General features: G+C 36.6%; 1 protein-coding gene across 1 annotated transcript in view; it reads right to left on the minus strand.

Moving 5' to 3' along the window:
• The window catches only part of LOC137641536 (fibrinogen- and Ig-binding protein-like), a 90,693-nt gene extending 65,720 nt beyond the window's left edge, over positions 1 to 24,973 (minus strand). The window contains exon 1 of the mRNA XM_068374209.1: positions 24,587 to 24,973. The gene's annotated coding sequence lies outside the window, so the exon portion shown is untranslated. The remainder of the gene's footprint in view (positions 1 to 24,586) is intronic.
• Between the last annotated feature and the right edge of the window lie 27 nt (positions 24,974 to 25,000).

Raw genomic sequence — 25,000 nt, forward strand, 5'->3', positions numbered from 1 at the left:
TCACAAATACTTGTACTTTCTGGAAAGATCTAACTAACAATTGGTGCCACGCCACAAGCTATATCATGCTGTTTTTACACATAGGACCGTAATTGCCTATGTTAAACATCATCACAAATTAATGCTGTGTTGTCTCTATTTCTAAGTCAGCAACCTCATATTTAAACCCTATGACAGTTGTTATAGCATTTAGAAGTTATATAGCTCCCACCAAGGAGTTCGCCTTCATTTTATTACAATTCTTAACTCACAATGTAATTTAACTTCCTTAAATTAAATGCCTCTTTTTCTAAAAGCAATATTGTTTCCTATCACAGTAATTAACATACATTAAAATTCGTTGTAGTGTGAGTGTATCCATGCCATGAAAATGATGGTAAAATTTATAGGATTTTTTCTGCAGTATCACTCTGATAGCATTTCAAGTACACAATTTCAAGTACACAATGTATATTACTTTCAAGTTCAGTGCTTCCTTGGGATCAATGAATATATGCTTATCTATATTGAAGGGAAATCAAACTTTGTTCTTAGTCCGATTCTATCATTGAAAACTATTACCTGTTGTTCAGCTTTCTGGAGATCGTCTTGACGCCTCCACCCTCTCTGCAGCTCCAGAAGGATCAGTAACGGGGATTTACAGCTATTCCAGGGATTCAGTAATTTTCAGATATCCTAAGATACATAGAAAAAAAATGAAACTCTGCGGGATTATATATCACTTTTCATTAACTCATGAACAATGATGAAACTTGTGACTTTGTAATTACTCTCTCTGTATATTTGCTTGTCGCTTTGTGAATGACAAATGGCAGACGAAAGTCCTGAGCCCCCTCTGAGAAACGGCGGAAAAAAATAAGTGCCCCCCCCCCTCTCTTTCTTCCCTACAGGCCCAGAGTATTCTAGAATAAGGGGAAATTTCTACCTCTTCCCAGGAATGTCATGGAAGATGTTGGGATCTCCGCCCTCTCTTTCTCCCCTTCACGACCGGACTCACTGGCCCTAGTCCCCGTGCTACCCTATACATCTGACGACCCTGAATAGGAAATGGAATCTTCTGCCACCCACTCTGAACAGATCTGGATTAGTGTTTGAGTTAAAAAGAATCAACAAATCTCATCTTCTTCCCAACAGGGTTAAAGTAGTCTTGCCTAAGCTTAAGGATAGAAAGAACCCCAACTCCAGTGTTACAGCTAACGGTCTGGTTTCAAATCTTGTAAAGTATGCTTAGAGTCTACCTCAACCTAGACGGAGACCTAATCCTATCAACCAAGATACTTTCAATGTCCTTAAGTCTACAGGTATACTAGAACCCACAGAAACTCCAGAGGAAGGTCATGGTGTACAAATGCCGAGTAAAAATGGAACTACAGCCCCGTCATAACCCCCTTGACATCATCAAAGCAGAACGTGTAAAAAGTAAATAGGGGCACTGCCACAACTACGATTCAGTGTGTGTATGACGGCACCAACCTAGCACACCTCCGTGAGTTTGACTTAGGTACGAGTATATGTGGCAACTACCTTGTGAAAGAGTTTATACCTCTCCATATTTAACGCCATAATTACCAATTTCTTGGGCATCAAAAGAATGAATGCCATTCGAACACTGTCTGGGGTCTTTGCTCTAAAGGCCACGATGCACAGGTATGTCTTGATAAGTTCAAACCCAAAGAGCACACTGTACCCCAGTGCCCTAATTGTAGTGCTCCCCACCATCTCTGGTAACATTCCTGCCCTAAAAAGATAAGCATCTTACAAAAAAACGGACCTCCCTCAAAGACCCACTTATCAGAGCTTGCTATACTCCCCATCCCCGCTCCCAAGAACCTCATCCTAGCACCCGTCTCTAATACCTTTCCCATTCTCCCACCTGTGCAAATGTCCTCTCTCATCCATGAACACCTCACCCAACTATTCCCTACTCTCAGACCCGTCTAATAACCATCTACCCTCACCCAAGTCAACAAAGTCCATCCCATCCAATTCCCAACACCACAGCCCCATCCTAACCCAACAACGCCCCTCCTAACCCAGCAGCCCCTCTCTCAATCCCTCTCTAATCCTAACGTCTTCCCCCACCAACCCCCATACCACTCCTTCACCTCCCCCTTCTCCACCCAGTCACAATAGTGCTTTAAGTCCACCACTCATTTTTTTACCCTTTCCCTTACTGAAAGCTTGCTAACAGCCACCTCTCCATACCCATACAACCCAGTGTCCCCTCCTTATACTTCATCCACCCCTACCCAGTCTCACATGAACACCAGCCATACCAAACCAACGTACAATATCAAATGCAGTCTTTTTAGCATTAATTAACGTAGTAGGTTGGCCAAGGCACCAGTCACCCGTTGAGATACTACCGCTAGACAGTTATTGGGCCCTTTGACTGGCCAGACAGTACTACATTGGATCCTTCTCTCTAGTTTCGGTTCATTTTCCTTTTGCCTACACACACACCGAATAATCTCGCCTCTTATTTACAGATTCTCTTCTGTCCTCTTACACCTGGACAACATTGAGATTGCCAAACAATTATTCCTCACTCAAAGGGCTAACTACTGCAACGTAGTTGTTCAGTGGCTACTTTCCTTTTGGTAAGGGTAGATGAGACTCTTTAGCTATGGTAAGTAGCTCTTCTAGGAGAAGGACATTCCAAAATCAAACCATTGTTCTCTGGTCTTGGATAGTGCCATAGCCTCTGTACCATGGTCTTTCTCTGTCTTGCGGTAGAGTTCTCTTGCTTGAGGGTACACTTTGACACACTATTCTCTCTTATTTCTCCTTCTACTTTTTTCTATTAAAAGCTTTTACAATTTATATATGAAATATTTATTCTAATGTTAGTAATGGTCTTAGAATATTTTAATTGCTAATTACTTTTCTTGTAGTGTCCTTATTTCCTTTCATGACTGTGCTTCTTTTCTCTGTTGGAGCCCTTGGGCTTATAGCATTTTTTTTCCAAATAGAGTTGCAGCTTGCCAAGTAATAATAATAATAATAATAATAATAATAATAATAATAATAATTGAACAAGTCATTCTAATAATAATAATTAAACAAGTCATTCCAATAATAATAAATGAACAAGTCATTCAAATAATAATAATTGAACAAAAAATAATTGAACAAGTCATTCCAATAATAATAATTGAACAAGTCATTCAAATAATAATAATTAAACAATTCATTTAAATAATAATAATTGAACAAGTCATTCCAATAATAATAATTGAACAAACAAAGTCATTCCAATAATAATAATTGAACAAACAAAGTCATTCCAATAATAATAATTGAACAAGTCATTCAAATAATAATAATTAAACAATTCATTTAAATAATAATAATTGAACAAGTCATTCCAATAATAATAATTGAACAAGTCATTCAAATAATGATAATTGAACAAACAATGATTGAACAAGTCATACCAATAATAATAATTGAACAAACAAGTCATTCCAATAATAATAATTGAACAAACAAAGTCATTCCAATAATAATAATTGAACAAGTCATTCAAATAAAAATAATTAAACAATTCATTTAAATAATAATAATTGAACAAGTCATTCCAATAATAATAATTGAACAAGTCATTCAGATAATAATAATTGGACAAACAAGTCATTCCAATGATAATAATTGAACAAGTTATTTCAATAATAATAAATGAACAAGTCATTCAAATAACAATAATTGAACAAGTTATTTCAATAATAATAATTGAACAAACAATAATTGAACAAGTCATTCCAATAATAATAATTGAACAAACAAGTCATTCCAATAATAATAATAATCGAAAAAACAAGTCATTCCAATAATAATAATTGAACAAGTCATTCAAATGATAATAAATGAAAAAAAACAATAATTGAACAAGTCATTCCAATAATAATAATTGAACAAACAAGTCAGTCCAATAATAATAATTGAACAAACAAGTCATTCCAATAATAATAATTGAACAAACAAGTCATTCCAATAATAATAATTGAACAAGTCATTCCAATAATAATAATTGAACAAGTCATTCCAATAATAATAATTAAACAATTCATTTAAATAATAATAATTGAACAAGTCATTCCAATAACAATAATTGAACAAGTCATTCAAATAATAATAATTGAACAAGTCATTCAGATAATGATAATTGAACAAACAAGTCATTCCAATAATAATAATTGAACAAGTTATTTCAATAATAATAAATGAACAAGTCATTCAAATAATAATAATTGAACAAGTTATTTCAATAATAATAATTGAACAAGTCATTCCAATAATAATAATTAAACAAGTCATTTAAATAATAATAATTGAACAAGTCATTCCAATAATAATAATTGAACAAGTCATTCCAATAATAATAATTGAAAAAACAAGTCATTCCAATAATAATAATTGAACAAGTTATTTCAATAATAATAATTGAACAAGTCATTCAAATAATGATAATTGAGCAAGTCATTTAAATAATAATAATTGAACAAGTCATTCCAATAATAATAATTGAAAAAAACAAGTCATTCCAATAATAATAATTGAACAAGTTATTTCAATAATAATAATTGAACAAGTCATTCCAATAATAATAATTGAACAAGTCATTCAAATAATAATAATTGAACAAACAATAATTGAACAAGTCATTCCAATAATAATAATTGAAAAAACAAGTCATTCCAATAATAATAATTGTACAAGTTATTTCAATAGTAATAATTGAACAAGTCATTCAAATAATAATAGTTGAACAAACAATAATTGAACAAGTCATTCCAATAACAGTAATTGAACAAACAAGTCATTCCGATAATAATTGAACAAACAAGTCATTCCAATAATAATAATTGAACAAAAGTCATTCCAATAATAATCATTGAACAAACAAGTCATTCCAATAATAATAATTGAACAAGTCATTCCAAATCCTCTTCTGTTACCTTACATCTCATGGACTCGTAAACACAAGCACAGATCTACTTATGGATATTCTGGAGGACCATGCTAAACAGCTTCTTATTTTCCAGAAACAGAAACTTACATGCACCACACGCACAGTGACTCAGACTGAGACACTGACTCACATACGTATAAGCACAGTACATACCTCAAAATAATACAGTGGAACATATATGGAATAATGACTAAATCTACCATTTTGCAATTGCACGTTGCTGTTTTAAAACCAGCTGTTGTGCTACTACAGGAGACCCTTCTAAGCAACAACACTCCTTTCTCTTTTACCGGATACACAGTCCACAGAAAACCTTAGAGTACACAAGGTTTAATTACACTAACTAGAGACACCATTCCATCCACAATAATTTCAAACGTCCATTGCATAAACATAGAATCACTCCGAGTTCAGATCACACTCGTGCATACAACACTAGTCATGCACAACGTATACAAGAATATTAATAAAAAACTTTAAGCTGAATAGATATTTGTAGCAGCCTCTACTAACAATGAAATTATAGCAGGAGATTTTGCACGCTTTAAAAACTTATCAAACTGGTTGTCATTTACGCTCCCTTTTGCAAGATTGTCCTAATGATATCCTCTTAAATGGTGCCAGAGTAAGCACCCACATAAATGCTGGTACACTTAACTTAATTTTCATCCCCAGGATCCTTCAAAATTCGGGCACCTGGCACCTCCACCCAACCCTCACTAGAGATCACTTTGCCCCTGTATCCACATTGCCCCTCACAAGATTACGCCAAATTCCTCTTCCCAAAAAAATGAAACCCGGAGTTTGCAAACTGGGATATTTTTGAGATAACCATGATAAATTGGGCCCTTCAACAGGTTGACAACCTTCCAAATTACCCGCTCTTTCTTACTCGCAGAATTCACAAATCAAGTATACACAACTGCTGATGCCTCCATACTGAAGAAAAAAAACAACACTAGCAAATCATGCACAAAGATGCCTGGTATTTTCATCTCATGATCAAAGAAAAAATAGAAGATTAAATATTGTGGTAACAGATGTAGTAACGTCCCTGATGGGTGAATGCCAGCTGGGGTTCGAGCCGCGCTCAAACTCGTTGGTTCCTATGGTCGCTGTAATCTCATCATCCTTGTGAGCTATAGGTCTATCTGCTGAGTCATCAGAAGCCATTGCCTGGCCCTCCCTGGTCCAAGGAAAAACAACACCAGCCAATCATGCACAAAGATGCCTGGTATTTTTATCTCAGGATCAAAGAAATAAATAGAAGATTAAATATTGTGGTGACCGATGTGGTAACGTCCCTAACTGGTGAACGCCAGACTGGGGTTCGAGTCCTGCTCAAACTCGTTAGTTCCATTGGTCACTGCAACCTCACTATCCTTATGAGCTAAGGAGGGGTTGGGTTGGGGGAGCCTATAGGTCTACCTGTTGAGTCATCATCAGCCATTACCTGGCCCTCCCTGGTCCCAGCTTTGATGGAGAGGGTGCTTGGGCGCTGATCATATGGTATATATAGTCAGTCTCTACGGCATTGTCCTGCTTGATAGGACTATGTCACTGTCCCTTGCGTTTGCCATTTAAACAAAAAAACTTTTCCGACAACATTGGACAGAAACATTGCATCACCTCTTGAGAGAAATTACAGCCCATTCCTTAGAAACAGCCCGTGAAGTAAAATGGGAAAAAGGACTTCTGAGGTGTCCAGAAATCACTATTCATACGTCACTCAAAGTCATCTGGACTTGGGTCAGCAAAGTCTCAGGCAAATACAAACCTAAATCCAGAGTCACACACCCTAATCCCCAACAGGTTGTTAACAGAATAGATCAAGATTTTTTCCAATTGAACAAAAACTACATACCTCTATATAGAAACCAGAATAAGACAGAAAATCCTGTTACCTATTCCAAACACTATCAGGCACACTACCTGCAATGCACCAGCAAGAACAGACATACCTTACACACTAAATGAACGTGATGTAGCGCTTGCCACAAAAATGCACTAGTTGTCTTTCTTGACCTTGGAAAATATTATGACCTACCCAAATAGAAAGCCATTCTCATACCCCTTATCGGCAAAGACGTCAGAGGTCGCCTAACATAGAATCAACTCTGCACCCAAAATCGAGTAGCTAGACTAACTTTTCAGAATACTACAGCCCACTCCATGCCACTTGTAAATGACACTCCCCAAGGAGGCGTCCTCAGCCCTTTCCTTTTTAATGTATTCATAGAAAACCTCTGAGACGAGGCCTACCCTCAAGGTATTCAAATTTTACCATATGCAGATGACATTTGCATTATCTACCCTAAGTCAGTTTTCAACAAACATCACAAAACCAATTTACTTCCCCTTGCTGACAGAATTGACATCCAAAATTGCTCTATAATAGTCAAGGTCTTTAAAACTGACAGAAACTGCCCTCTGCAAAATATGCTACGTAGATTAGTACACATATCAGAACACTTAGATCCACCTAACTCCTACTCTAGGCATCTACTCTTAGCCCTCAGAAATATAAACCTTCAGACCACGATGATTAACCTTAAGAAAGACACGTTTCCTGTAAAACCCACTGAACACTACCCTAGACCCTCAGCACCACTCAGTTTAACTACACCACCATTCTAGTCAGTAAAGCGCTTTGATCCCGAGAACAAGCAGAAAATACTGCACTTGCATCCATTAACAGTGTACTAACAGTGTCTACTTCACAGATGTCTAGGTTGACAGTGTGGTTTCTTCTGCTGGAGCTGCTGTCTTCTCAGTATAAATCAAAGCGAACTGGGAGCTTTTCAGCAATGGTTCTGTCCTACAAACAGAACTACTGGCCATCCATAAAGCACTTGAACACTCAGTCACCAATCAAGGAAGTATATGAAAAGCAACATCATAAAAAGCAACATCATCAAAGAAAATAGCTTGCTAATCTCTTCAATCAAGCTTATAGCTGCATTAACTCTCTTTAAAACAGATATGTTACCCTAAATTGGATCCCCAGCCACAATGGCATCCCAGGAAAGGAAGAAACAAACTGCCTTGGCAGAAGTGCCCTGGAGGTAGGCAATGCTAGTATAATTTTAAACCACTCTCTGTCATAAGTTTATAAGTTAATGTACACCCACTACCACACCCAACTCCAAAGTGCAGTCAGACAAGCATATTCAACTTCCCCCAGATCAGCCAAAGGTTACATAAATACCACCAATTTCACATCACACAAGTTTTTCAAAACCTCCCCCAGACGTCTAGCAGTAATAATCCATAGACTACAACTAGGCTACCTTTCCTCTTGGAAACTCATCAACCCATCAACCATGAGAACAGACTATGCAAATACTGTGATCTCTTTCCAGATCTATCTCTTGACCACCACCTCCTTCATTGCTCAGAGATCGACATTCTATGGCAAAATTTACCCTCTGACCTGCTCCTGTTCACCTAGGAGGTTGCCAAACACATCCTAGCAACCACTTACAAATTTTCAGGTTTCCTGCATAGGTAACACATCCTACCCATCCTTACAATCAGCACACAATCCCTCAACGACCCTGACCCCTGCAGACGAACGTTCTACACCTGCCTGACAGGAGCCCTTTCCTCATCCTAACCATATAAATCTCTCAAACACAGCTACCGTTCTCATACAATCGACCTGATGCAGACCAGCTATCTCCTTCAGCCAGACCCTAACTTGGCTTTACCTACACCACGTATCCTAACTTGTTCCTTAAACAACACTCTACATGTTGCTCAGACAACACATCCTAACCTCATACAGTTGAATGTTGCACCTACTAATATGCTACACTAAACTGAGCTCCACTAACAGCAGCTTACTCCTCTTAGAGTAAGTGAAGAATTTTTCTCACCCTCAAAAATTCTGCATCTTTCTCTTTAGCCCATTCCACGTGGTTAAAGCTGAAATCCTATCCTACTCCTACATAAGCTTTGTCCGGACTGTTATTTTCCATCATTGTTTTGCGCTCTTTGCTTCAAATTCCTCAGCTCCTCAATAGTCCCTCCTACTCACTGGGTCTCGCTACTATTAACTTTTACCTCCTTATGCAGGTACCAGTGGGTTTTAGGGGTTCATCCTCACTTTCTCTCTTCCTTTCGGCTCCAAATTAAAATTTTATTTGGCTGTCCATATCTCTCTAGAGACATCCATCGCTACCCCCAACCTTAATATTCCCACTTTTTCAAGTACTACTTAAAGAAAGTTGACCACACCGGTCAAGGGCCAACTATTTTTGGGGGATTTGATTTAAAATCTATGAGCACCCGGCCAGGAGACAAGCTCTGTGGGCAGTCATCAACGAACGAACGAATTGGTATGAACCTGTCGTAGCTAATAATAATGAATTCTGTGTAATGTAACGTACCTGTCCGATTAATTGTAATGCCACGTCCACATAGGCGGCGTAGGCAAGGACGGCAGAAGATTGAAATTATAGTGCATTGACTCAAATGAGACCGAGCAAGATAAGAGCTAAAACACAAGCAGGATTAAGCCAGAATTATGAATTCTTGCAAACGACTTTTATTGACAACTGCAGGTAAATTACATATAGCATGTATTTATATGTGCATGTACAATGTATTTACAAAATCTACTTACAAGCGCGTGAATGCACACACATACACAGATACACTCATATGTGTGCGTATATATATATATAAATATATATATATATATATATATATATATATATATATATATATATATATATATATATATACTGTATATATATACAGTATATATATATATATATATATATATATATATATATATATATATACAGTATGTATATATATGCATATATATATATATATATATATATACAGTATATATATACATATATATATGTATATATATATACATATATGTATATATATATATATACATATATATATATATATATATATATATACATATATATATATATACTGTATATATATACATATATATACATATATATACATATATATATACTATATATATATATATATATATATATATATATATATATATATATATATATATAATTCCATACTTGATTCTTTGTAATTCTTTAGGGTGGGTAATACTTATTTGTAGAACCTGATGTTCTTGTCTACTTGTCATGTGGAGATGGTTCTCAAAAGCTCAATCTCAGAAATTTACGAAGTACGACCTATTTACGATGTTATTCTCTCAAAAACATAATAATACATATAATTCTTCTCAGTGTAAATCAATATGCAAGAGAATACGTATTACATGTATGTCTTTAATGAAATTAATAAAAAAATAAATTATAGATTATAGGCCTGAAATCTGAATGAATTTCAAAACGTGTGAGAAAGATTTAGTGTTGACATAAAATTGCCTAAAACAAATTGTATTTAAGGTAATGGAGTGATCAAGTCATTTTCAACAAAGTTACAAAAAGGCAATTTTTATTTACCCTCATAAGTGCAATGTCAGTCCTGCGATTATTATTATTATTATTATTATTATTATTATTATTATTACTAGGTAAGCTACAACCCTAGTTGGAAAAACAAGATGTTATAAGACCAAGGGCTCCAACAGGGAAAAATAGCCCAGTGAGGAAAGGAAATAAGGAAATAGGTAAACGATATAAGAAGTAATGAACAATTAAAATTAATTATTTTAAAAACAATAACAAGACTAAAACAGATATTTCATATATAAATTATAAAAAGACTTATGTCAGCCTGTTAAACATAAAAACATTTGCTGCAAGTTTGAACTTTTGAAGTTTCACTGATTCAACTACCCAATTAAGAAGATCATTCCACAACTTGGTCACAGCTGGAATAAAACTTCTGGAACACTGTGTAGTATTGAGCCTCATGATTATTATTATTATTATTACTTGCTAAGCTACAACCCTAGGTGGAAAAGCAAGATGCTATAAGCCCAAGGGCCCCAACAGGAAAAATAGCCCAGTGAGGAAAGGAAAATGGGAAAAATAAAATATTTTAAGAACAGTAACAATATTAAAATAAATATTTCTTATATAAACTATAAAAACTTTAACAAAACAAGAAGAGAAATTAGATAGAAGTGTGCCTGAGTGTACCCTCAAGCAAGAGAACTCTAACCCCAGACAGTGGAAGACCATGGTACAGAGGCTATGGCACTACCCAAGACTAGAGAGCAATGGTTTGATTTTGGAGTGTCCTTCTCGCAGAAGAGCTGCTTACCATAGCTAAAGAGTCTCTTCTACCCTTACCAAGAGGAAAGTAGCCACTCAACAATTACAGTACAGTTGTTAACCCCTTGAGTGAAAAAGAATTGTTTGGTAATCTCAGTGTTGTTCAGGTGTATGAGGATGGAGGAGAATCTGTAAAGAATAGGCCAGACTATTCGGTGTGTGTAGGCAAAGGGAAAGAACCGTAACCAGAGAGAAGGATCCAAAGAATGATGGAAAGAAACTACTTCCTTATAAATGACACGCCTCATTTCCCAGCCTTAAATGCGATGTTCACCATACTATACTGTACAGTAATGATTGAGCACACCTGCCATTTGTTTACACGTTTTGTAAGACACGGGTTCTTACGCTGGCAGCCCTTAGTACTCATACACCTGCCGATGTGATGCGATAAAGATTGCCTTACACGCAAGTCAGACAAGGTATGACGTTGGATATGCACTCCCTAAGAGAATGAACTCCCCAGTCTTCATTATAAGTATAATTTGTACCCAAAGTTATTATTATATGTATAATGTGCCTTTGAATTATCCCCCCCCCCCTAGTCTTTATTCCACGTACAGTATTATTTGCACTCCCCTAAGCAATATTAGTAGAATCATTTATAACATAAACTTCCTTTTCGTTATTTTCCTTAGTGCACGTATTAGATGATAATTTATAGTGACGCAAAGTGAGCATATTTAAATAGTACATCACAAAGTATTATATATAATTAAGTCATTGAGTATACGTGTGTTAGACATAGATATATTAGTGATATAGAATATGCAAGGTATTTCAATTAGCAGGAATTTATTACTAAAATCACCATAATTCCATGATAAAATTACACACACATTATATATATATATATATATATATATATATATATATATATATATATATATATATATATATATATATATGTATATATATATATACAGTATATATATATATATATATATATATATATATATATATACAGTATATATATATATATATATATATATATATATATATATATATATATATATATATATATATATACAGTATATATATATATATATATATATATATATATATATATATATATATATATATATATATGTGTGTGTGTGTGTGTGTGTGTGTTTGTGTTTATCCAACCTAATGCATAATTACATGAAACTTAAAAGAATAAAATTAAAATTTCAACCTAAAACAAACATATGTATTACTTTCATACAATAATTGGAAATTGCCCAATAATACGGTTTGTTTTTTTTCTTTTCTGCGCTTAGACGACTTCGGAAATGGTAACAACACGTCTGTTTCGGAACTCCGTAAAAGACGCTGCCTCATCTCGGTATTTTTATACTGTGCCGTTGGGTTACCAGCTTCTGTTGAAAACTCTGTTGCATTTGCAATAACATAAAGAATGCAGTCTGCCCCATTTAGCTGCTGAGAGCAAGGTATAAGATACACCTGGAGGAAGCCATCTTTAGCAAGAGATGCATACCGTGCTGCTCTCAATTGCTCTTGTGCAGATGTAGTCAAGTTCCTTGATGTCATTTTGTCTGGAACTTCTGTCCTCGCTCTAACTGTTGAAGAGGTGAAACAGTGATATCTGTTTATGTCGACGTGAATCTGCACACAATTATAACTTGCTGAAGCAAATACACTTGATGCTTTTGACAGCAAAGTTGTGTCTAAACCTTCTGCATGATGTTGCTGCTGCAACAGAGATTGTGCAGCGTCTATGGTCGTATTCATCCACTGGTTTAATCATTATTAAGAAGACTATCTTCATGATTGAGATGAATGTTGGATAACCGCAGCAGTTTCCATTTCTGGCTAGGGATATACGAGTTCTACAGATATATTGTATTTATTCAGTAGCTTTCATTTGTATGACCATCGCTTCTCTCGAAAAATGATTTCAGATTGCACAAATTCTACTCTTACTTTAGTTCTGCATTTGATGATAAGAGTACTAAATGGATATTTCACCTTTCTTTTATGTCTTACGGGACTTGGGCTAGTTTTGCAACTATCGTCGTTAAAATCGAGTTCTTCTGGCTCTACCTGTTTCATATTTAACATTCACACTGGTGCTTTTGTATTTCAGTGGTTTGGCTTTTGTCCACTTTGATAAGAAGTTAGTAGCCATAACAATGTACTTGAATCCATCATATTCTAGGATAGTATATATCAACACCAATTTGTTTCATGACACCACTTGGAACAGATACAGAGTGCAACTTTGGTGCCTCGGCTGGCAATCTTGGGTTTGCTATTCGACAGAGCACATGATTTCACATGAGCAGACACATCATCTTCAAATGTTCTCCAATAAAACCATTCACTGAAAAGCAAAATTGTCACCGAAATTCCGTGATGTCCACACATATTTCGAGGTTCTTTACTCTTCCTAGAACCTTTGTGAATTTACTTCTTTTTTCACAAAATTTACACCTGTAGCGGGTCGTCATCTCTTTGTTTCCTTCAGCAGAATAATTCTTCGTTAATAAAGAAGAATGACTTGCATGCATGATGATAATTGGCATTTTTTTCCTTTATCCGTCATGCCCTCAGGATAGGAATGGTGTCTTAGGAAACTGAAAATATTTTCAAATAAATAATGTTCGCTCCATTGTTCTTCCATACCCTGACTCGTGGGTATATCGAAATTTACGTCATGCATCTAACCAGTAAACAGGAAAATTACCCTTACCACTCTTCTATCTCGAAATAACTAGCAATGGCATAAGCAAATACAGTCAAAGAACACAGGATGATTGTCCACTGCGAAAACAACAATTACTACCATATAAACAAGAATAGCGATGGTCATTGACTAGTTACTAACCAATGAACGAAATGCCAAGAGTTTAAGATAAACTAAAGATAGACAGACAGAGACGAATTTACTTGAATAATGCATATTTGTATACATAAATATACACTAACATACATGTAATCATATACACTTGGACACGTACATACATCAAATAGAAAAGTACATTCAGTTGATATATCGATATCAGAGAGGGGTGCGCATATTTTACGTATAAATAATGACTGGGGGGGGGGGTATTTATCAGACGTACAATAATGAATGGGGAGTATTTATCATACGTATAATAATGAATAGGGAAGGGAAATCCAGGAGAGTGTATATAATACAAATACAGGATACCCGGATATTACGTTGGCAGCCTTTATATAAGGAATAGATCATATTTGTAAAAGTTGGTGTTGGTTTGGTGAAAACCTATGCTGGAACGACATGTAGAACACAGAAGGCGGACAGATGGCCATGTGATGAATGCCGCCAGAAACACTCGAGAGATGATGGCCGGGAGAGATTCCGAAGCTGAAGTCTAGGGGCCTGACATCCACAATTCAATACACGCTTTGGTCCCTGAGAAATTTTCTTTTCTTGTAGGAGCTCCGCTATGGACGAGGTCCAGAGAGAGGATATAACACTTGGCTTGTTTTTTTTTTTTTTTTTTTTTTTTTTTCTTCCATATTGCGTTGGATAAGCGTTGACAACTGGTAAGAGAACATTGATTTGAAAGGGAAGATTATTTTTTGTTTGGGGTGGGGGGAATTGTGACATTAGAAGGAGGTTCCGGTTGGATATCAATATGTAAAAAAATTAAATTGTATGATTTCATAGGAAGCAAACAGTAATGAATTATGGGCCTAGGTCAATTCGCTTGGTATTAAGTTTTGCAGAATCAATTTAATAACTGAATAAAGCTAATATCATCTGGGCTCCACAAGGAACTAGAAGAGTTGGAAGACCCAGGCTTACATAACTGAGGACTATGAAGCGCGAAGTAGGAGATGATAAATGGAGAAGTATTGAATTAAAAGCTCAAGATAGAGACGACTGGCGAAATCTTACTGAGGCCCTTTGCGTCAATAGGCGTAGGAGGAGATGATGATGAATATCCTCTAATATACTTACACTCATTGAAGTATTTTGAACAGCGTATCTGACAAAGGGGAATGATGTGCCTTATTTATAAGAAACTATCGCCAAAATCTTGCGGCAAACATCCCATTTTCTGCAATTCATCTTCTGTTAAATACTCGACAATAACCTTCCAGTATTGAAATTTCAAATGTTGAGCGATAAAAAACTAAAAAACCGAGAAATAAAAGTAAGAGGGGACTCACCATTATGGTAGGTTAATACGCGTAGATTTTGTGAGTAATGTATCTGTTTATCGCACTACTTTTTTTGCGAAGGGCAATGTAATCCGCGTTGATTGTCAAATCTACGGTATTATAGGATTTCATGAATAAAAAAAGTCTTTAAAATCTTGAAAGCCGTAATATCCTCATCCCTTCGGATGTCTAGTGGAGCTTGTTATACAATCTCGGGCCGTATATTTAAAAGCTCTGGAACCTACAGTAGAGGTATAGCTTGGGTTCAATAATTTGAAACCATCCGTAACTATTCTTAGTGTTTACATGATTTATTAGCTGCACGACGTGTAGCAATTCTCATAAACATTTGACGTCCAGTTCTGATAAACCGTTAAGTCATTTCACATGTCTTAAACTTTATCTTAGCATTAATGAGTAGCTAGTATAGTTCAATTAGTACACGGGTAATTATATCTCAATATTGGTTACCTTACATAAGTCTTTGCAAAAGCAAAGTTTCTAAAAGGCTATCGAGTAATTCTTACCACATTATTTGTTTGAACACCGAGACGAGTTAAAGTCCCGAACTCTACTAAATAAGGGGGATGAAATTATGCTTAATATTTATTTGGATATCACCAAGGTTTACTAAATTGATTTTCTTTCCTACCACCATCAACTCAGTTTTATTTTCATTTAGTTTTAGTTGTTTACTTCTCGTCCATTCCCTAACACTAGTTAGAACGTGGTTTAATTTCTTAGCTCCATTATCAACATTATTATTGGAGAGGTGGAATGGTATATCATCCGCAAATAGAAGTTCACTCCCATGTCTCTGTAATACTTTTAGTCGACCAATTGTATAAATACAAAATAAGATTGAGCCAAGTACACTTCCCTTGTGCACCCCTCTGCTTAATGGTTCACATTAGTTCGTCAACCGAGTAATCTTTTAGATACCCCTTAATACCAATGGACCGTAAATCTTCGAGTAGTAATATATGCACAACCGTGCACAAACAGCATTAAGATTGATTAACCTCAGAATGCTGTAGTAGTCGTAGTTATTCAATTAGATATTTTTTGCATTTGTCTCCTACTAGTTTTTTTCCCATAATTCTGTCTTCTTTTGCAGGAATGATGAATGAAGCGGGATGGGAGCATACGTGACTCTCATTTCATTACCAAATACTAAGTTGTTGTTTGAGACACCGGACCTGGTGTTAGTGTGTTCTTTCATTACCAAATACTAAGTTGTTTGAGACACCGGACCTGGTGTTAGTGTGTTCTTTCACTACCAAATACTAAGTTGTTTGAGACACCGGACCTGGTGTTAGTGTGTTCTTTCATTACCAAATACTAAGTTGTTTGAGACACCGGACCTGGTGTTAGTGTGTTCTTTCACTACCAAATACTAAGTTGTTTGAGACACCGGACCTGGTGTTAGTGTGTTCTTTCACTACCAAATACTAAGTTGTTTGAGACACCGGACCTGGTGTTAGTGTGTTCTTTCACTACCAAATACTAAGTTGTTTGAGACACCGGACCTGGTGTTAGTGTGTTCTTTCATTACCAAATACTAAGTTGTTTGAGACACCGGACCTGGTGTTAGTGTGTTCTTTCATTACCAAATACTAAGTTGTTGTTTGAGACACCGGACCTGGTGTTAGTGTGTTCTTTCATTACCAAATACTAAGTTGTTTGAGACACTGGACCTGGTGTTAGTGTGTTCTTTCATTACCAAATACTAAGTTGTTTGAGACACCGGACCGGGTGATAGCGTGTTCTAATATTTGAGGAAAGAAGTAAACAGTGAGTTAAGAAATCCTTTCAAAGAGTTAAACATAATCAATTTGAAAAGAAAGTCTAATCACAGTGTCGATTATCATAAGTAAAGCCGACAGATAGAGTAGCAAGGTAAAATGAAATGAAGTGACAATGAAATCAAGAAAATTCTAGAAATAGAGATAACAATACTGATATGTTTTGGGACGACTGTTGTGTATTTTAATTACAAGTGGAATAAAACTCTATAAGGAGGGAAAATTATATTTTTTAAATATTGCTTTTTTTGGAATTATATGGTTGTATTTTGAAGTGGAATAAGACTTTCTGTAAGGAGTGGACACCATCCTGCGGTATTATGGTAGAAAAATATTGTCGTATAATGGTACATGCTATAATTGTTTATATTGGTTCGTGTTATTTTAATTAATCAAGATATTTAGTGTTAATTTTATTGGATTGGGAATTGAGGATATTTAGTAGTTTAAGATTAGGTAAACAGTAGGTGGTGGTGTCTTCTATAAATTTGACTGTGTAAAATATGATGGTTTCGTTTTAATGTAATTGAGTATCTAACGGCATAGACTTATTGCTAAAATGCGTCGTTTTAATGTAATTGAGTATCTAACGACATAGACTTATTGCTAAAATGCGCAAGTGGAAGGCTTGAAGTAATAATTAAGGTACAGCGTGAATGTATGTGATTGTATGTATATTTAGATAGTAAATAATGTAAAGTCCACATTAACCCTAAAGTTCCCTACAATGCCACATTTTTCCTCATTCATTATTTCCAGCAGATCATCTGCAACAGAGCATACAGCTATTTCCGTAGAATATAATTGTCTTTTTACTGATTGGCTATCTAGCAATGCTTCTATTTCCTTCCGATGGACATGAAGGGTAGATTCGAAACATTGTCCTTATGTACTTAAGTCCTGATAATCTAGAGCAACTTTCAGAACTATGGCATACAACATTTTTAACACGCTTTATGCCTTCAGAATGGAAAGATAATCAAGCTAGATAACTTATATGATCACTGTCATTGGATTGAATTAGTAAAATTATTTTCATTACTATTAAAATCAATAAAATGATTGATATAGATAAATGGCTTACTTACTGTCAACTTCATGCCAATTTTTTTTTTTTTTTTTTTTTTTTTTTTTAGATTTTTATCGTGGACAGCACAACTATAGTCCATTTCCTTTAGCGATGTATATTTGCACCGACTCGCGGCGGTGCCCTTTTAGCTCGGAAAAGTTTCCTGATCGCTGATTGGTTAGAATTATCTTGTCCAACCAATCAGCGATCCGGAAACTTTTCCGAGCCAAAAGGGCACCCCTGCGAGTCGGTGCAAACATGCATCGCTAAAAGAAATGGACTATAGGGTGATGATATCCATTGATAAGTTATTCAATCTGTTTTCATGTAAATTTTGAAAGCATAATCATCATAATATATCTAAACAAGAGCTGCATGTAGATTTCCCTTTATTCAAATGGTCCGCGCATTCGCAGTTTATGTATCCTCGATTATTACCTTTGAGTATTTGTGCTTAGGTTTACCTGTAAGATGATATGCAACTTTTCCTAAGTGGGGATGCCATAACGTGGTGAAAGTGTTTGTGTATTGCTATGATCAGCACAGTTGTACTATAGTCCATTTCTTTTAGCGAGTCATATTTGCACCGACTCGCAGCGGTGCCCTTTTAGCTCGGAAAAGTTTCCTGATCGCTGATTGGTTGGACAAGATAATTCTAACCAATCAGCGACCAGGAAACTTTTCCGAGCTAAAAGGGCACCGTTGCGAGTCGGTGGAAATATGACTCGCTAAAAGAAATGGACTATAGTCAGGGCCACCCATACTAGATTGGTTTGCTAAGGTCAATTAGACGAAAATCTCCCACCATCACCAATCCGCAGTGGCTTGCGTGGTGATGAATAAGGCCAAATCTCAGTCATGAATAAGGACATGTCTGAGGCCTTTGTCCTGCAGTGGACTAGAAATGGCTGCTTTTGTTGTTGTTGTTGTTGATATGCAACCTTTGAGCTACTGAAAGTCCCCCACCCCCATAGAGATTTAAACTGGCAGTTGCACAGAGATTGAATCTCTGATCAAGCCCGAAGGTGTTGGTTTTAATGGGAACGAAATTGATAAGGCTTAGCCTTGTACTTCAACGATATTGCAGATTGATTGACTCCATTCTTAAAATAAATGATCTGCTATGTGTACAACTTGAAATACAGGCTGTTATACACCATGCATACACAATGATGGGTGCTATTGTAGTATGCTATCTACCGCCGATTTTGCTATCTACCACCCCTTTCTGACTATAGTATGATAGCTATCATCGGTCCCTAAGAATACGGCCTACTTGCTAATCCGCCTCTAATAAGGAGGATCACTACCGACTTGGTAACCTAACCTAACCTAACCCAACCTAACCTAACCTACAAATTGCTTATAATTATGCACCCATGTTGTCCTGCCAATAAATGATATTAAACTATCATTAAAGTCCAATGAGGATAACATACTGGTGGTAAGTAATCTGTTTGATAATCCTCATTAAAAATAGGAGGATTAACACTGACGGTAGATAACATACTTTGTGGTAGATACCATACTATAGTAGAAATTCGACGGTAGATAGCATACTATAATAGCACCCAATGATGATTGCTAGTGTAGGCCTGACTCTTTACGACATTAGAAAGTAACTGTTGAAAATCATGTGAATCGCGAAAATTCACATTGAGCCCATGAAGATAAGCTTGTACATGTTGCAAGGTTTACAAGTTAGTCCTTCTTACCTCGTCCAGATTTGAAAATGACGTGGCTGTCACTTCTTCTTTGTTTATATGACAATCCAAAAAATGGTAAGTTACAATTATTCTCCAGTTCTTTAATAATATCTATTGACGATGCTAAGCCATTCAATCTATAAATAAAGTTATCTAAATATGCATATCCTGGTCACACATATCATATCATCAGTACATCGAAACTGACATTTTATTATTATTATTATTACTATAAAAGCTACAACCCTAATTGGAAAAGCAAGATGCTATAAGCCCAGGGGCTCCAATAGGGAAAAATAGCCAAGTGAGGAAAGGAAATAAGGAAATAAATAACTGAAGAGAACAAATTAACAATAAATTATTCTAAAAAAAAGTAATGTCAAAAGAGATATGTCATATATAAACTATTAACAACGTCAAAAACAAATATGTCATATATAAACTATAAAAAGACTCATGTCCGCCTGGTCAACAAAAAAGCATTTGCTCCAACTTTGAACTTTTGAAGTTCTACTGATTCAACAACCCGATTAGGAAGATCATTCCACAACTTGATAACAGCTGGAATAAAACTTCTAGAGTACTGCGTAGTATTGAGTCTTATGATGGAGAAGGCCTGGCTATTAGAATTAACTGCCTGCCTAGTATTACGAACAGTATAGAATTGTCCAGGGAGATCTGAATGTAAAGGATGGTCAGAGTTATGAAAAAATCTTATGCAACATGCATAATGAACTAATTGAACGACGGTGCTAGAGATTAATATCTAGATCAGGAATAAGAAATTTAATAGACCGTAAGTTTCTGTCAAACAAATTAAGATGAGAATCAGCAGCTGAAGACTAGACAGGAGAACAATACTCAAAACAAGGTAGAATAAAAGAATTAAAACACTTCTTCAGAATAGATTGATCACCGAATATCTTAAAAGACTTTCTCAATAAGCCAATTTTTTGTGCAATTGAAGAAGACACAGACCTTATGTTTCTCAAAAGTAAATTTGCTGTCGAGAATCACACCTAAAATTTTGAAAGAGTCATACAAATCTAAAGAAACATTATCAATACTGAGATCCGGATGTTGAGGAGCCACCGTCCTTGACCTACTTACAATCATACTTTGAGTTTTGTTAGGATTCAACTTCATACCCCATAATTTGCATCATGCACTAATTTTAGCTAAATCTCTATTAAGGGATTCACCAACCCCAGATCTTCATTCAGGGGATGGAATTGATGCAAAGAGAGTAGCATTATCTGCATATGCAACAAGCTTATTTTCTAGACCAAACCACATGTCATGTGTATATAGTATGAAAAGTAATGGGCCAAGAACACTACCCTGTGGAACACCGGATATCACATTCCTATACTCACTATGGTGCCCATCAACAACAATTCTTTGAGATCTGCTACTTAAAAAATCAATAATAATGCTAAGAAACGACCCACCCACTCCCAACTGTTTCAGTTTGAAAACAAGGGCCTCATGATTAACACGGTCAAAGGCAGCACTAAAATCAAGGCCAATCATACGAACTTCCCGACCACAATCAAGTGATTTCTGTACTGCATTGGAGATTGTAAGAAGGGCATCACATGCTCCAAGGCCTTTACGAAAACCAAATTGCAAACTAGGGAATAGATGATTACCTTCAGCAAACCTATTAAGACGTTTTTCCAGAAGACGTTCAAAAACTTTAGATAATATGGGAGTTATGGAAATTGGGCGGTAATCAGTGGGACTTGAGCTACCACAAACACATTTACATAGAGGAGTAACATTACCAATTCTCCAACAAGTGCTAAAAGCTCCCCTTCTTGCTAACTTGCGCAAAATAACAGATAACTTTGGAGCTAAGAAATCTGCTGTCTTTATAAAAAACAAAGGAAAAATACCATTTGGGTCTACACCTCCATAAGCATCAAGGTCCATCAACAGAGCTTTAATCTCACGAGATCGAAAAGCTAAACTAGTTAGTTTAGCCTCAGGAAAACAGGAATGAGGAAGTTCAAGTTTTTCATTACTCTGTTTACTGTCAAAAACATCAGCCAAAAGGGTTGCCCTTTCCTTTGGACAGTGAGTGACTGAGCCATCTGGTTTAAGTAAAGGAGGAACTGTTGCATCTACACCAAAGAGTGCAGATTTAAGGGTAGACCACCATTTATGTTCCTGAGTTGTACCAGAGAGGGTTTCTTTTATGATTAAATTGTACCCCTTTTCAGTTGAGGCATAAACTCTCTGAGCAAAAGCTCGAAGCTGAGTATAGTTGTTCCAGGTCAAATCTGATCTGTTACCCTTCCAAAGGTGATAGGCCTCCTGCTTCTCTAAATAAGCACATCTACAACCATCATTGAACCACGGTTTGTCCTTCATTCGGTACCATAGCACACGAGAAGGGATACGCCTATCAATTATGTTGACTAGATTCTCATTCAAAGGGACAACAGGATCTACACTATTATATAATTGTGACCAATTCAAGCACAAAAGATCATGCAAAATCCCATTCCAGTCTGCTTGGGATTTCATATAAATTTTACAAGAATATGATATATCAGGGACAGGCTGCTCAGTCTTCACTAATAATGAAATCAAGGCATGATCAGAAGTCCCGACTGGAGAACCAACCTTACTAGTGATAACGCCAGGGGAGTCAGTGTATACGAGGTCCAAGCAATTACCAGACCTGTGAGTAGCTTCATTTATGATTTGCTCACGGCCTGATTCAGAGGCAAAGTCTAAAGCTCTTAAGCCATGGCGATCGGTAGGAGAGATAGAACTTAACCACTCCCTATGGTGAGCATTAAAATCACCAACAAAGACAGAAGAAGCCTTTCTATCATCTTCTTGTATCTTAGCCATAATGGTAAGAAGACAATCGAAGATAGAATCATCCATGTCTGGATTCCGGTAGATCGAACACAAATAAAAGTTGTTATGCCTGCCACAAACTTTTATTACCTGAATCTCATGACATCCACATTGATAGCAGGACTTATGAGAAGCAGTGTACTCGGTCCTAATATACACCGCCATTCCCCTGGCCCTAGGAATGGCATCACGTTTCAGCATTATTGGCTTTTTAAAACCAGTTATAAGGAGCTCAGATGAGTGCCTCATATTAGAAACCAAACTTTCTGATCACAAAAGAATATCATACTGTCTGGACGCAACTGTAAGGCCTTGGATATTTGCATGAAGACCATGAATATTGCAATACAGAAGACGACATTGACGAAATCTAGGACGTACTGGTCCCGGATTTCGCTCAATGTCTCCAGACAGCATAAGAATTAATAGAAATAAAAAAGAGACATCATACTTAAAAACTAGATTAACAAGAATTATAACAAAAACAATATGTACAGAATAATAAAAAAAAAGTGATTGATGATACCCATAGACTATAGTAAAAAGTCGGAAAAACTGGTCAACATGGAGGAGCCGATACACCATGCAAGGCTAAATACCCTCCAGGATAGCCACTTCAACTGAAGGGAGGACAGTAAGGATGGTTTTGAGAAGAAAAAATCAGAAAAAGGAAAAGACAACCTCTTGATAAACCACCAGGCATCCATGGCCCTTCTATTAAGCCTGCCCAACACACTATTTCAAAAAAACAAGAGGAAGGAAAAAAGAATAATAAGATAGAATAGTGTGCCCGAGTGTATCCTCAAGCAAGAGAACTCTAACCCAAGACAGTGGAAGACCATGGTACAGAGGCTATGGCACTACCCAAGACTAGAGAACAATGGTTTAATTTTGGAGTGTCCTTCTCCTAGAAGAGCTGCTTACCATAGCTAAAGAGTCTCTTCTACCCTTACCAAGAGGAAAGTACACTGAACAAATTGCAGTACAGTAATTAACCCCTTGGGTGAAGAAGTGTTAAGTATCTCATTGTTGTCAGATATATGAGGAAAGACGAGAATATGTAAAGAATAGGCCAGACTATTCTGTGTAAGTGTAGGCAAAGAAAAAATAAGCCGTGACTAGAGAGAGGGATCCAATGCATTACTGTCTGGCCAGTCAAAGGATCCAATGCCTCTCTAGTGGTAGTATTTCAACGGACGGCTGGTGCCCTGGCCAACCTACTACCAAAAGCTTAGGAAGAGAAGCCTGCTTTGAGCTTGAAGGTATTGCCAACTCTGGAGGTGGGAACACAACTGAAGCAGTCCGACCACCCTCATAGTAAAGAGATGACAAATCGCTCGACTCAGTTTTCTGCCGAGGACCCCTAGATGTACGAGGCAAGCCTTTCTCGTTAGTACATGTTGGAGCTGATAATCAGGATCTTCCACTAAGGCTGCCTCAGTACGAAGGGAAATGACAGGCTCGACTCTAGGGAAGATGCTTTTACTGTTCTAATAGGGACCCTCCTAAAGGGAACATCTCTGCATAATAAGTGTACTTATGGGGGGTTGAAGGGGATCTAGTCATAGCAGCATAGTCTGACATAGAAGCGTCCAGCGGATCTAGCTCGTAGCGTAGCTGCCACAGCCAGGGGATCTGGGATAATAACAGGTTTATTTTCGTAATGCATAATACTGACACGGAGATATGTTAACTAAATTAGGGCCATTGTCCTCCGTGCCAGGAACCTTAGAGGGGTTCTGACTAGCAGAACTTGTTGGGGAGATAACGTTCAACGGCGAACCTACCTTGCGTTTCTTCTCGCCACTTACTGCAGGAGAATGGGGAGTGCAATCTCTTGACTCGCTATTTCTGAAGAGAATGATATCTAAACCACAGTGAGAATGACTACTCCCTACAATATTCACATGGAGATACCACCAAACATCTCTTTCCTCTAAGCGACGGCCATACCAAGTGAGGACCACATCTCTCAGGGTCAAAGGTTCCACAAGGGCAACTATCACGGCCCGGAGAGGAACGCATCGAGTTTGACATTGTTGAAAGGCACAAATAATGAACACAAAAGTGACAATGTCAACTAAGCAAAGACACAAGCAAAATAAGGGTGACCGGCGGGCAATGCAATTGTATGATCGTAGGGGTGAAGGCAGATACGTCCAATTGCCAGCACGGCCAGACATGTGGCTAAACGCTTGATA

Source organism: Palaemon carinicauda, chromosome 1 (genome assembly GCF_036898095.1).
Source record: "Palaemon carinicauda isolate YSFRI2023 chromosome 1, ASM3689809v2, whole genome shotgun sequence".
Lineage (NCBI taxonomy): Eukaryota > Metazoa > Arthropoda > Malacostraca > Decapoda > Palaemonidae > Palaemon > Palaemon carinicauda.